General features: G+C 43.9%; 1 protein-coding gene across 3 annotated transcripts in view; it reads right to left on the minus strand.

Annotated features, from left to right (window-relative positions):
- Positions 1-14,808, minus strand: part of STOX2 (storkhead box 2) — a 155,441-nt gene that overhangs the window by 115,276 nt on the left and 25,357 nt on the right. The window lies entirely within an intron of this gene.

Consider the following 14,808-nt stretch of genomic DNA (forward strand, 5'->3'; position numbering starts at 1 on the left):
TTTTTTAAGTGATTACATACATATAATTTTCACAGAAGTGTTTAAGTGTTTGCCCAAAATTCAATAAAGCTCCTGAATGTGAAGGAGTACCTCAATACATTAATTACCCTACATTTGAAAAACAGCTTTGGGTACATTTTAAATGTATAATGCCTGTTATTATATAGACACTATACTTAACAGGATAGTGCCCAAAACCTGTAAAAATTTATCCAGGGGTATTCATGTTAGGAAAAAAAAAATGCTTCCTTCCCTTTCACTTGAAATTACTTCAAGCCCCACTGGGGCAGGCTGCAAGGAGAGGGCAAGAACCCAGTGACACCTTGCCTGAGCAAGCCAAGCATGCAGGCTCCACTCTCTGCACCCTTCCCAGAGCTTATCTGCAATCCCCGAGTCTCCAACTATGTCAGGGCAGCTGAGCTGTGATGAACTATCCTCATTAACAGTGAACTTCTTTGTTTTGATGAGGTAAATGAATAATTATGTTTGTGCCCTAAGAGGACTATAAATCACCACGGCATTTAGCCACTTAGCTTAGTGCTGTCAAACATACTTTGCAATGGCCAAACACAATCCATATGATAAATTTATGCAGCTGAAGTTTTCAGACCACCAGTAATTTCTGTCTTAAAACCCTCCTGACTGAGGAGACAGGGCAAAAAAGAAAATAGGTAATAATTAAGTACCAGTGACCTAAAGGGGCACAGATTTCCCAGAGAATGTGACAAACTGAGTCAGAATAAAATAATCCAGAGCTGAAAAGGCAGAGGTAATACTTTCAGCTTTTCTGAGATCTCACATTGTGTGTCAGCAGATGGACCGGTGCTTGCAGAAATTAGTGCAAAACATGGGATCTATTGAGACTGAGACACAGATCAAATTTGGAAAGGAATCTGCTTTGGTCCACTGCTGGGGCAGACATGCACCCATTGCTGCTGTTTCAGCTCAGCTCAACTCCTGTGGGATTTGTCTGAGGATCTGCTGAGAGGATTGGTGCCAAAGATCCCACGAAAAGAGAGAGACACAATGCATTGTCTCCCTTTTCACAGAATCATAGACTGGTTTGGGCTGGAAGTGACCTTTAGAGGTCACCTAGTCCAAGCCCCCACCATGACCAGGGACATCTTCAACTAGATCAGGTTACTCAGAGCACCATCCAGCCTGACCTTGAATGTTCTCAGGAACGGGACACCTACTACCTCTCTCGGTAACCTGTTCCACCCTCACTGTAAAAAATTTCTTCCTTATATCTAGTCTGAATCTACCCTCCTTTAGTTAAAAACCATTACCCCTTACCCCATCACAACATGTCCTGCCACAAAGTCTGTCCCCATCTTTCTTAGGCTAGATATTAGAAAAAGGTTCTTCACCCAGAGGGTGGTTGGGCACTGGAACAGGCTTCCCAGGGAAGTGGTCACAGCACCAAGCCTGATAGAGTTCAAGAAGTGTGCGGACAATACTCTCAGGCACATGTTGTGACTCTTGGGATGGTCCTGTGCAGGGCTGAGAGATGGACTTGATGACCCTTGTGGGTCCCTTCCAACTCAGCATGTTCTGTGATTCTTGTAGGCCCCCTTTAGGTACTGGAAGGCTGCTCAAAGGTCTCCCCAGAGCCTTCTTTCTCCGGGCTGAACAATCCCAACTCTCTCAGCTTGTAGTCACAGGAGAGGAGCTCCAGCCCTCCGATCATTTTTATGGCCCTCCCCTGGACCCGCTCCAACACACCCATGGCTTTACTGTGCTGTCGACCCCAGAGCTGGACGCAGTACTACAGGTGGGGTCTCACCGGAGCGGAGTAGAGGGGCAGAATCACCTCACCCCTTCCCTTCTCCTGAGAGGATTTTAATCTTTAAAGAGGTCGGATTCGACTGCGGGGCCCTTCCTCCCCCACCCAGCCAGCGAGCGGATCCCGCGGGGCCCTGGGAAGGCGGGCTGGCACGGCCGCGCCGTCCCCGCGCCTGGAGGGGCCTCTAGCGGCTCCCGCCGGCCCCGCTCCCGCCGGCCCGGCCCCTGGATGGCACCAAACAGCCGCCGCGGGCGTTCTGAACCAAGCATCTCGTCCGTACTCTCCCACACGCGGAACGCGTTCGCTGGGTCCCCCTCCCATCCGCGCACTCCGCAGGCTTCATTTCCCAGAACCGGCTGCAGAATTGGTGGAAACGCAACCACAAAACCAGTCGGTGCTGGCGAGGATGCTGGGCGACCCGCGGCTGCCACCCACGCCCTGCGACCACCAGACACCGGCTTTGTTCCGAAACCTGCTTGCCAAGAGCTTGCCATCCCCCTTCATGGATAGCTCAGCCCCTGGCTTCTGGAAGAGGCACCCCAACAACTGAAGGACCAGCATGCTTGGGGTGAGCAGGCTGCAGAGAGCACAGAAAACTTTTCTCTTATTTTTCTTCCAGTTTCCTGCCATGAAACCTGGATTTGCAACATGATCTGAGTCAACTCATACAGATAGAAATCTGTCAATGCTCACACATCAATTTGGAAAAGGGATAACAGCGAGGCTGAAGGCTTGGATGACTTCAGGGCTGTATTTGCTGCATCACAGATAAACACTCCACTCACCCTGCCAATGTTCCCCCATGGAGATGCAATTAGGCAGGCAGCAGTCAATTCCTTATGGAAACATTTGCTGTGACAGAATTTCCCACTGACACGAAATTTAGCACAATCCCGGTGGAGTCCCTTTTTAACCCCCATTTAGAAGTGGAATACCAAAGGGAATGGAAGCTCAGGCCACACTGCACTGAGACTCATCTCTGAGGCCCATATTTATGGGTAACGTCACTAAATAAGACTATTCAGGTGGAAGGGACCTTGGGAAGTCTGCAGCTTTCTGCTCAAAGGAGGGACAACCCTGACTTAATATGATCTTGCACAGGGCTTAGACCACTTTGGCCTTGAAAACTCTGAGGACAGAGCTCCCAGAGCTGCTCTAGGCTATTTATCAATGCGTAATTTTCCTCATGAAGATGTTCTTCTTTTAATATTTTCTCAGAAAATCCCATTCCAGTTTGCAATTTTTGTACCCTGGAGTCTGGCTCCATCTTTTCATTAATTTCCCTGTAATAGGGGCAGGATGCAGTTAAGGTCTACCCTAAAGCCATCTCCTCTCCAGGCTGAACAAATCCCTGTCCTCAAGTCTCTTTTTCCTCAGCATATGCTCCAGTCCCCTGGCCACCAAAAACACAGCAATCTGACTGTTTCACACGATGTGCCACTCACATTTTATAGAAAGTAACAAAAATGCTTAAGATACATGTGTGAAGCCACAGGTCAAAGTTTCAATAGTTCAACAAAACAGCAACAAACCTACCAGCTATGCATTTATTTAAAGGAAAGGTAGACAGTAGAGATCATCTATGGTTTAAAAAAAAAAAAAAAAAAAAAAAAAAAAGGGCAACCCTCCTTCAAGGCAGCAGAGGGAACCTACTTACCATTTTTCACATGCCTGCCTGAGAAATACACATGAACATACTTAACTCTTTGAATTCCTTCAATGAGTCATGCCTGAAATGCTAGCATACTTTACACCAAAAGAGTCCTCTGATTCTTCTTCTATAATGATCATTTCATGCACCTAAATTATTTGCAGGAAAACAAATATCATATTAGAAAAATACACACTGCAGTCTCAGAGACTGTACTTAGTGCCCAGCACTTGGAGAACACTAGAAGAGTGATTTACACCTTCATATATGTTGATGGGAATAGCAATAATTAAATATCATGAGCTCTGAATAAAACTCCCAGGTGAAGGAAGCACAGGAGGCATATCTGGTCAGCCTTGCAGGTTACTCTAGCAGCAGACCTCCTCTTCTGCTATGGCCACAAGCCACATCCTTGGCCAGAGCTGCCAGGAAGTGCCTGTCAGTGTAAGTACTGTGTCCAAGCACAGCTGATGTATGTGTTCAGGTGCCCTGGAAAGTCACTGCTGTATAAGTAGGAAATTCAGCCTCTATGTAAAATGACATTTGCACACCCAGTGAGTTGATATTGTCAAGAGCTGCCACCCAAATGCAGGCACAAAAACAGCACCCTGGCTCAGAGACACACAATAAAACAGATTCAGCTGCCTTTTTGTAATTCAGGAAGATGACACCAAAATCAGCCAGCCAGACCGGTTAGCTGGCTATTCCACTCCTCTGCATTGGAATCAGGATTTCCACCTTCCTCCCCAAGCGAGCTGGAAAGATGAGTTGTCACCATGGCAGAGCTGCACTGAGATTATGATGAAATCACCAGCAAGGCTCCTACTGACCTCAGGTAAACTCTAACACACACCATGACAGGCTCCACAGAAACTTGACAAAGAGAAAAATTAATACAAAGAGAAAATTAATATTCTTTTGGATGAAAAAAAAAAAACAAGCTATTTCTTGTTCTTTTCCTTTACATTTCTGGGGACATCACTTGGAAGCTTACCTCCAACTAGTGGCTAATCACTTATTTTTTTTCCCACTGGTTATGTTTCAAAAGTAAAATCATCACACTAATTTTGAACAAGGAGGTATCAGAATGGTCAGTGAGCTGTGCAGACTCCCTGTGAGCTACAATTGATCTGGAAGACACATCTTTATTGTTTCAGTTGCAATTTTTCAAACTAACCAACACAGATGAAAAAAATCTCCATTACCACTCAGCATGCCAAAGCATACTCGAACTGCTCCGACATGTTACTCTGGAATTAAAACAAAGAGTTATTTCAGGTTTGTTTTAATTCATTGCTAATGTGGTGATTGTTTTAGGATCCTTTGCCAAGAGCAGCTACCCTTTGCTGAGAGCTAATGAAGTTAACATCAAAAGCAGTTGTGTCCTGGACCAGACCAATGCTAGGGACCAGGCAGAACTGCAGGGGTGAGCAGTGCCGTGCAATGTGCCCAGCACAGATGTGATGTTTAAAGCACTGACAAGATACTATAGGTTCTGTACTAACCAGAAGTGAATTAAAGGTTCTGGTGTCTGCTTACTGAACAAGATCAACTTCCCCAGGTTTGCTACTTTCTGCTTGGCTCCCCAGGCGGGTATACATAGATCAACAGCTGCGCCTATTGGCAGCGCGTCACTGCTAAAACAGTGTTAACCATGACCTCTGTATCTCTGTTCCTGAGACCCTTATGGGAGAAGTCAGCTAAGCATAAAGTATGGTTACAAACAGGGAGCGCATGAGTTGGATGCTCATGCCGTGTCCTGGGACTGCGAGGGTGAGCTGCCGTGCTGGGGAGCAGGTGAGAGCCCTCCTCCCTCTCACTCCAGAGATCTCTACAGTCCAACATCGCATAGGTTGGACAGCAAATACAGCTTGCTGATCCTCTGTCACCACTGCAGCTCTGCACATCTTGCGGTGCTTTGGGAAGAAGGTTGTGAGGCACTGATGCCCTGACAGCCTTGGAGAGAACAACCTAGAGGTAACAAATTCAGTGTCAAGGGCAGCAGGGCTGGGGTGAGCAAAGATGAGTGTGCAAGAGGCTACTAAAAGGCTTTGAGAACAACCCAGTGCACCATGGCAGGGAGACAGTCCAGACATGAAGAGAACAGGTTGACAGAGACTCTCGCCTGCTCAAGCACGTTCACAGCACAAGAGGCATCGCAGCACCCACCCAGAGCTGGGATCTGGCTACAAAGGGCTGACAACCAGGGTGCTAATTCATAATGCATCTGTAAACACCTTTCTTTTTCTGGAGCTACATCAAGGTCTGGAAGCAGAAAAAACAGTTACTCCAAACCAAAACTTGGCACAGTAGCTCCGCTTGTGATTATTTAAGAGCCAACACATTTCCAGGACACTTAATAGCTCCGTGCTCTGCTTAGAAAGGAGGGCTCCACAGAAACAAAAGCGGAATAAACAGAAAGGCAGCAGTACCACCAAAGCACCAAAGTTAGAGTTACAGAGGACTGCAAACAGGTCAGGTGTCAATGACACACAGCTTCTGCAAAGACCACCAGACCACGGACTTACAGGGTATCACAGGCATGGCTCAAGAGCCAGCTCTTTCTCTCTGCTCGTCAGCTGTGAGGCTTCAGATGGAGACTTTGCCAGTCTGAGAAATAACCCTTTCAAAAAAAAGCAGGTACATTTGGGATAGAGTCCAAGAAGCAAGCAACAAGAGCCAAAAGACATTTGGAAACATGGTCTATATGGAAAACCTCAGATGTTTAAGAGGTTACAGAGGTGGCAAATACATCCTGAGAATACACAGTCCTGAGACCAGATAACTGTTCAAAAAGGATGGTCATCAGTTGTTCAAAATAATAATTTTTTAGAGTATTATGAAAAATCTTTTTTCATAATTTTCATAATCTTACTAGAGAGAGAGTAAAGGCATAGCACAGGATTTGCTGATGGGTTGTGAAATCACCCTCATAAGAGGTTTTGAAGATAAACATCTATCCTTCTTGGGGGCAAGCAGATGGATTAGAAGATATCTTGAAGTCGCTTCTGGACCTGAATTTCTAAAGACTACTCCAGTTCCACTGGTACGTCCTTTCTTGGCAGTAGGCTTTGATTATTAGCCTTAAGAGAAAATAAAAATCTTGTCCTTCATTTAGTTGTGGGATGCCAATTCTCGTTTTCTTCCCTCTTTTTTAAAATTATTTTATTGAGTCATCAAACTTCAGCAAACAGAACTTCTTGTGTTCATACATATTATGAACATGATGGATACAGAAAATATCAGTCCTGCCGGCTTTAAAACAAAATGCACTGATTTACTCCACAGCAGCACACCCCTGAGTCTTGCACAATATCCCCAGATACTGGCTTATCAAAAATAGAGAATTTTGCTGAGCAGCAGAAAGGAAGTCAGAGGTGAGGGGCAGCAGTGGATAATTAAAAGATTTAAAACAAATATGTAATAGTCAGATCTGTTTCCTGTTTCCAGAGGTAAAGGAATTTCCTGTTTCCAAAACTGGCTATTTAAAGAAAATCCTGACAACAGAGGGTTTGGGGTTGGGTCTTTTTCGTAATAATGCCAAATAAAATAAATTAATAGGGTCAGTGTTCCTGAGCTCATTCTTTGGAGAGGAGTGGCCTCTCATTTACAAGCCACAAAGAGCACCACACTGCCAAGTGCCTCGGTGGCTGGGCTTAGCCACAGCACCCAGAGATGGAGGAGGAAGAGGAGGAAGATTAGGTAATGGTGGTGGAAGGCTCAACAAGCACCCACAGCCTCTGTATGAGGGCTCTGCCTTCAGCCTCTTCTTTCAGCCCATGCCATAAATGCTGAGGTCAATCCTGACTGACTAGCAGGAATACAGGGACAGCAAAGGGGCCCTACAGCCAGCTCCAAATCTCAGCTGCTGCAATTTACTTAGTGAAATACCCAAAGACTTCTTTTCTCCAAGCATGAAGTTGGATGCATTTAATTCCAGCTGTTTTTACAGATTAGTCAGTCAAGAAGGCGGGGGGGGGGAAAGAAATCCCCAATTGTTCACTTGTGGAGTATTTCTGTCATGCTGTCATTTTAGTGGTTTTCATCTATGCTCCAGGGCAGTTCAAACAGCTAAAAAAAGGGGGGGGGGGGGGGAAAGTGGGGGGCATGTGTGGGTGAATCTTCAGTTCACAACAGCAGTTGAATGTATGCAAACTGCTTTAGTGTATAGCATTTAACAAGGCACTACAGAGAGAGAACCCTTTGCTCACTGTCAAAGCAACTTAAAGGTACAGCCCTGCTGGTAACTGCAGGAGAGCTCTGACCTCCTCACTATAAAAAAGGTTTGACATTGGAAGTACACCTATGCTATACACTATGCATTCTGAAAATTTGAATGTTTCATAGACTTTACATAGTTAAAAATTCTTTTTTTCCCTTTTTTTTTTTTTTTTTAAGAAAAAAAGTTACATTTGCGGGTTTTCAGCACTTAAGAAGTAAAATTCTGTCCAGGTTTGATCTTGAGGAAAAAGAAGCTGTGCAGCTATTTGTACTGCATTGCTGCAGAATTTCATATCAATTTGTGAAGGAAAACCCAAGCGACTGGGTTGCAGAGGGGTTAGCTGGCCCAGGTAGAAGGTAGAGGGAAGCTGATGCTACTTGCGACAGAGCCAGGTGGTGTGACACTCACCACTCTGCTCAGCTCACACATGCACAGCCTTGCAGCTAGGGACCCTTCCAGGGTGGTAGAGGTAAAAGGAATACAATGAGGTATTTCTAGTGTTGGAAACAAGGCAGCCTGTGACCAGTGTTCTACTTCCTGTCCTCCAGGGGCCCACTTCATTCTTTCATAGCTATAACAGCACAGGACTCAGAGCTGCACACTCCTAGCCTTCATCTTGATCAAAGAGCAAAAATGTTAGTGCTCTGAAATTGTCCTGATCTAGAAGTAGAGAGCAGAACATGAGAAGTGTAACACAGGAGTTTCCTGATGCTCCTCTTATTCACGACTCCACAGGAACACATAGACTTGCCCATCTGCCAGTTATGAAAAGTATGTTTAGGCAGGCACAAACTTAGGGGAGGTAAAGGGAGCTGGACAGGACTGACACTAACTTTCCTTCAATTCCATTGCACCACTCCAGTGGATTAAGGGAACTGGAAAGATTTATTATGGGGAAACATGAGGGATGTCCAAACCCAAACAGAGGAGCAAGAGACAAAGACAAGTGGGTAGAGGAGAAGGGATAATGCTTTCTCTAGCTACCAATTCACATGATGGAGGGTTACACATAGTGCTGGTTTTACAAGGGTCATTCTAGATGGGAGCAATATTTTAAAAAAAATGTTGCTTCAGATTTTTGCAACATTGAAATTAAACATTTTTTATTGATATTATCTCAACTGTGAAATATTTGGGGCATTTGTGCATTTGAGTGAATGCACAGACAAGTGTCAAAGGGATTGAAAAACCAGATTTCCTGCTATTTTTCACAGAGAAACAGATGCTGAATGGAAACAGGCCTGCTCACCCCACCTGCCAAAACCCAAACTGCCTACTGCAAAAGTCTGGTCCATTTTTCCTAGACACTTTCTCCACCTGTTTCCTGGTAGGTTATGATATCTAGCAGCAGTGAAACAGCAGTGTTTAATGGCCATGGTCATAGCACTACTCTCATGAAATGGTGCCAAGTCTGTACTCTAGTATACTCCAGATCCATTTCCATGGCATATGCTTCTTTTACCCCATCACTCTCCCAGTCTGGATTTCTATGGACCAACAAAACCTGTCTTCACCATGAGTGATCTGCCAGGGATGGCCTTCCTGCAGCTGGCACCAAGGAGGGCTCATATGAAAATCTGCAAAATGGCACTGTGGCAACATCAGCTTGCTGAGCCTGCTCAGAGGTGGGCCATCCATGTGATGGTCTACGAAGATCCTTTCCGGATCTGTCCTGAGTAGCCCCAAAAATGGAAACTCCCGGGTTAACCCTCTTTAAAAAGAAGAGTGAAGCCCTCTTTCTAACATTCTCAAAGGCCCAGTGCTTTTTTCCTCGGCTGGACTTTCAGAGTAGGCCAGGCACAACCAAGCTAAGGAAACCCAGGACGGTTTACAAGACATTTTCACAGCTGCATTTGATTTTGTTTCTGCAAGTTATGAGACCTTCTTGCAGCCAGCAGCTATCACAGGTCTTGGTCAGAGTTATAAAGACATTGTGTCCATCTGATCATGCAGAAGCTGCAAACATTATTACATGCATTTCACAGTGGTGTTTGCCATGATGCTGAAGGACTCCCAGTGTGAGCCACAGCAGCATTCCCAGGATCTCAGGACGTCACAGAATCATAGAATCAACTGGGTTGGAAAAGACCTCTGAGATCAAGTCCAATCCTTGACTTGAAAAGGCAGAGAGCCTGGGATGTGTTCAATCAGCTCCAAACCATTACAGATGCTAAAAGGCAAATTCTTACCTCCTCACTCACTCTCCCTGTAGCAGAATACCAAGCCGGCTCCATCAAGCCCCTGACAGAATCACCAAGAGCCATGTGAGACATTTCCTACTGGACAAGGACCAAAACTGCCCCCTGAATAAGTGTCCCTCAGAAACAGAGCAGACATTGAAATGAGTCTGCAGAACCATGACCAAAAGTCAGGATAATACATGACAAGTTATTCAGTAATCTGAAACATCAAACTTCCAAGACCTGCAGTCATTCAGGAAGTCTGGAAAAAGGCAAAATTAGCTCCAATTTCAAAAGCAGCAGAGCAAGTGCAAGCTTGACAGCAAGCATTCTGCAGCTCCTGACCTTTGGAAAATACTGGAAAAGGTAATAAGCAGGGGAAAAAGAAAAAAAATAGTACATGCCTAGACTGCCTCTACCCTACCATTTTACAGCTTCCCAACATACCTCTCCCATGAGGTGGAGGTGGCTGGCAGGGCCAAGAAAGGAGGGCTCCTGAGGCCAGCAGTAATGACCTAAGTGACATGACTAATGAGAGCAGAAATAAGTAAGCCTTGCTTACACGCTCACCTTCATCACTGCTAACACCAGTGGGAAGCATCTGCCAAAAAAAAATCTGGTCTAGACCACAGCAAGGCATGGAGCTGCCTACCAGCTGGGGAGTACGGCAACTGACACTTTCAGTTCCATTTCCCACTCACTCCAGCAGACTATGACACCTTGTTTCATTGGGAGAAATGTATGCAAAGGAACCAGAAATTATATTTTCTTTTCAATGTCAAAATCATAGACAAGAGCAAGTTTCTCCACTTCTAGGCATATAAACTGTGTCCTACATAACACAAATGAGGACATCATGTATTAAACTGAGGGCTTGCTGAATAGGAAACTTTAAGTGTGGGATGCTGCAGGGTTTTGCTTCCTCATCATGTACAACTAATGGGCTGGATCCTGAATATTTCTCGCTTTTTGCACTGTGATTTAATGCTACAGTGACTTCAGTCAGAACTAGTAAGACAGCTTGCACACCAAGAAAATAATTAGCTAGTACTGAAAACAAGTTCTGGGTTTGGATTTTAAGCATAACTGGGGGAAAAAAAAATCACATTGTGTAGGCTAGGTGCTTGAAAAAGTTAGTGTGAGATGTTCTGACACCATTCCTGCAAAAACTGTGATCATCCTGAACTACTTGATGCACAAGTAATTCTCAAAACCTATGTATCTGCAGAGCACACGCACAATCTAGATCAAAGTTCTTCAGGCCATTCAGATAATAAAGCGATTGCTTATGGCATCAAAATTAAATACAGAGTCACTTGTCCCTTTTTCTTTTACAAGTAAACCAATTTCATTATAGGTACTTACACTTTTAATTGCTGTTGAGATACCATTTACATTTAATAACTTCCATTTCACATAAAAGCTCTGGCCATCACTGGAAGAGACAACGGCAGTGATAAAGAGCAGGAGAAGGGAAGAAGGCAGCTTACACATGCAGAAAAGAAGATATCATCATTCTCTCCACACAGCAGAACAGCAAAACAGCAATGAAACTTGAAAAGGAAAAAAGCAAAGGGGAAAAGCAAATAATATGTCAGGTAGGTCACACTACACAGGAAAATGACTAGGTTGAAACTAGATTGCAGACACCTGGAATGCTCTGATACCGAGACTTTTTTCAGACCACATCAACAAATTTATATTTCACCTGCTTAAAAGAGAAATCAGTGCTCTCCCTTTTATCTAGAGGACATAACTTTGTTACTGGATGATACCACTATTGGCATAAACTGGATAAGAACTATGAAATAAAATATTTATTTGCTTTTAAATTCAGGGGCACTATGAACTATTTATATTTAATATTCATTTTACCTAACTGCATGCTTATATCTATATCTGTGCAAAACTTTTGGACCACTGTCACCTCCCCAAAGTTTTCATGGAGTAACGTATGACTCCACAATCAGGTTTTTCCTTGAAAACATTATAAAAATCATATAACTTTGAAGATCAGCTCCAACAGCCCTTAAAGTGATCTGATTGATTTCCTGCTGCTTTCAGGCCAAGCAGCCTTAGAGTCAGGAGACAGAGGAACCACTAATGACAACAGGTCTTGCATCTTGAAACTGTCTCCTCCCACATGTGGTTCCTACAGTGAGATCAGGACACACCATATACTCCTTAAATCCAAAGCATAAGCCTTTGCCTATAGGCTTGGTACAGTTGGTGAAATCCTATGGTACAATACAATTTTTTGTACAGTCACTCCATATTACACATTTTTCTAAACCACTGGTTTATTTGCAGGGTTTAAACATTTGCTTTAAAATGGGAAGATTTAAAATAGACATATATCTAATATACCTATAATATCTAAACCTGTCCTCAGAAGGTCACGACACACCTGAATAGTGCACACATTGCTATCAGCCCTCCAGGGGCTGGCTTAGCCTTCCTCCAAATTTCAAAGTCTATTCCAAAGCAGATTCCCCCGGGCTAAGTTTAATCCTGTAAAAAGTAGTAAAAACATGCTATCCACATTCACAGAGAGTGTCTTAGGACCCCAAATATGAAAAGTCATTCATCACCAATTCGTTAAGGAAAGAGAAACTAGCATTCCCACACCCTGTGACCTTGCTTCCAATATCACTCAGGGAAACAGGGGCACCAATATGCCTTGACCCAACACCACACAGCAACTGCTCAGAGCTGATGGATGTGGATTTCACCACATACCTATGACAACAGTTTACATGGATTAGCTGGTTTGACTCACTTCTCTTTTGAAATACTAATACAGCTTGAAATCACTTAGGAAGCAGTACTGCCTGTGTATTCAGGTTTCCTGGTCAGAAGAGAAAAAGGTTGCTTCATTCAGGTTTTAAGCATGCTTTCTCCTTTGCAAGTTTTCACTCCCTTCTCACTGTCACCCTTTGAAGTGGCCAGTTGGCTAATGCCAGCTATATTTGCCATGCTGTAGGTCCTGGCACAACTGGGCAGGCTGGCAGCACTGCCCAGATCCTGCCCAGATAGATACAGGAAGTCCAGGTTTCCCAGTCACGTGTGTTCCCCAGACAAGTTGAGTACAAGCAATAGGCCTAGTAATTAAATAGCAAGCTCATATTTTGTGTGTTTCATCTGTACACTCCAAACACATTAAAAGAAAAGCAGCGTATTATTATTATTCCTGTTTGCAGTATGGGGAAACTGAGGCAAGGAGAGATGAACCCTACTAGGTTCACATAGTGGGTTGAAACAAAAATTGGGAGGGGACCTGTTAGCACAAGTTTGAACCTAAATAGCAAAGAAAATGAAGTTATTATCTGCATTCCATCGACTGCTGTACCATATGTTTAGACATGGGCACGAGTCCAAGTGAAGAACCCAAAAGACTCCTTCAGCTCTAATGCAACAAACAAAACCCCAAACTCACATCCCCATATTAATCAGTGTAATCCTTTAAGCTTTGCCTGTGCTTCTGCTGACACTACATTATGAGGATCTATGCTGAAAATTTAATGGAGGATAAACCCAGCAGACGAACACTGTCTGTAACACTATGTATACCTGATCCCATCTTCTCAAACCTCTCAACTTCTGAAAGGAGGGGGTTTTTTATGTGACAGGCTTTTTCCATTCCTGGTAAGATGGTATTTTAAAACATACTTCAACAAAGCATTTGCTAAGAGCACCTTGGTTCCTGATTACACCTCCAGCACCTGTCAGGAAGATACTGCACACACTAATTACTCTTTAGCCAAATCAGAGATTCTGAGATTTAATAATTCAGAGTACGAGAATGAGCAAGTCTTTTCTTAATAAATATTGCACAGTTAACCAAATAGAAGAAAAAGGAAATGAAAACCAGATATAAATGGTCTTTATTTCCTTTGAACATTGCTTTGTTCTGCTGCCCCACTTCTTGAAGTATATGAAGTCATATACAGCAAGAAATGGGGAAAATGAATCAAGGGACAAAGGACAGGAGAGGGAAGCCTTCACCTCGATGCCTTGTGCTGACGGGTTGGATAGGCAGAGATTTTTTGTATATTTAAAATTACATTTCCTTGGGTTTCTGCTCTGAAATCTCAAATCAAACAATCCTGGATTGCAAGTTCTGCCCTTGACAACCTGCCAGAGGACCTCCAAGGAGAAGCAGGGAGAAGACAAAGGGATACACCATGATTGCTCCAATAACTCTGCAATCAGACAAGCATGCTCAAGCCAGAGTGAATGCAGCAACACTTCTTCATGTCTCACATGAGACAGGACCTTCTTCTCCTCTATTTTAATGGTTCAGTCATTTAACCCAAGAAATAGCAGTGACAATATTCACAGTACATCTAGAGGCAGACAAAACAGGTACATTGACAAAAGGCTGTGTTTCCAAAAAAACTTACTTTCTTTTTATGCCCCCTGTAAATTCGCAGACACCCTGCAAATAATTTCCAAAGTGGATTTTTTTTTCTTTTATAGAGGTCAGCATAAGAATTTAACCTCACTGACAGGCAATGTCACAGTAGGGATGAGTTTACCAGAGCTGTAAAAAAATATTTCAGTACTGAATTAGGATGCTGTTCACTTCCTAGGACAGACTGAAATGTGGAAGACCCCTTACCTAGAAAGGTGTCCACCTGTCTTAGACCAGGAAGGCAAGACAAGGAGAACACTAAGAGAACAACAAAAACAGGGCAGTCTTGTCAAGGCTGGGCATTCCCAGGGGGTTAGACATGCTAAAGAAAAGGCATCTCCGTACAAGGGTAAGAAGGTATCCAATAGAGATAAACACCTAGGGTATTTGAATACAGTAAAAGTCAGGCCCACCCAACCCAGAAAGAGTTGCAGACACACAAAAGCGAGCCCTTCCTCGCCAGCTTGATGAGGAAAGGTAATGTGGGGAACAATACCTGGCTCAGCAGACAGGAGGAAAACTAGGTAGAGCCTGAAGCAGCTGAAAGAGTTGGGC

Source organism: Pipra filicauda, unplaced genomic scaffold (assembly GCF_003945595.2).
Source record: "Pipra filicauda isolate LSUMZ 115617 unplaced genomic scaffold, ASM394559v2 scaffold67_size6003252_pilon, whole genome shotgun sequence".
Taxonomy (NCBI): Eukaryota; Metazoa; Chordata; class Aves; order Passeriformes; family Pipridae; genus Pipra; species Pipra filicauda.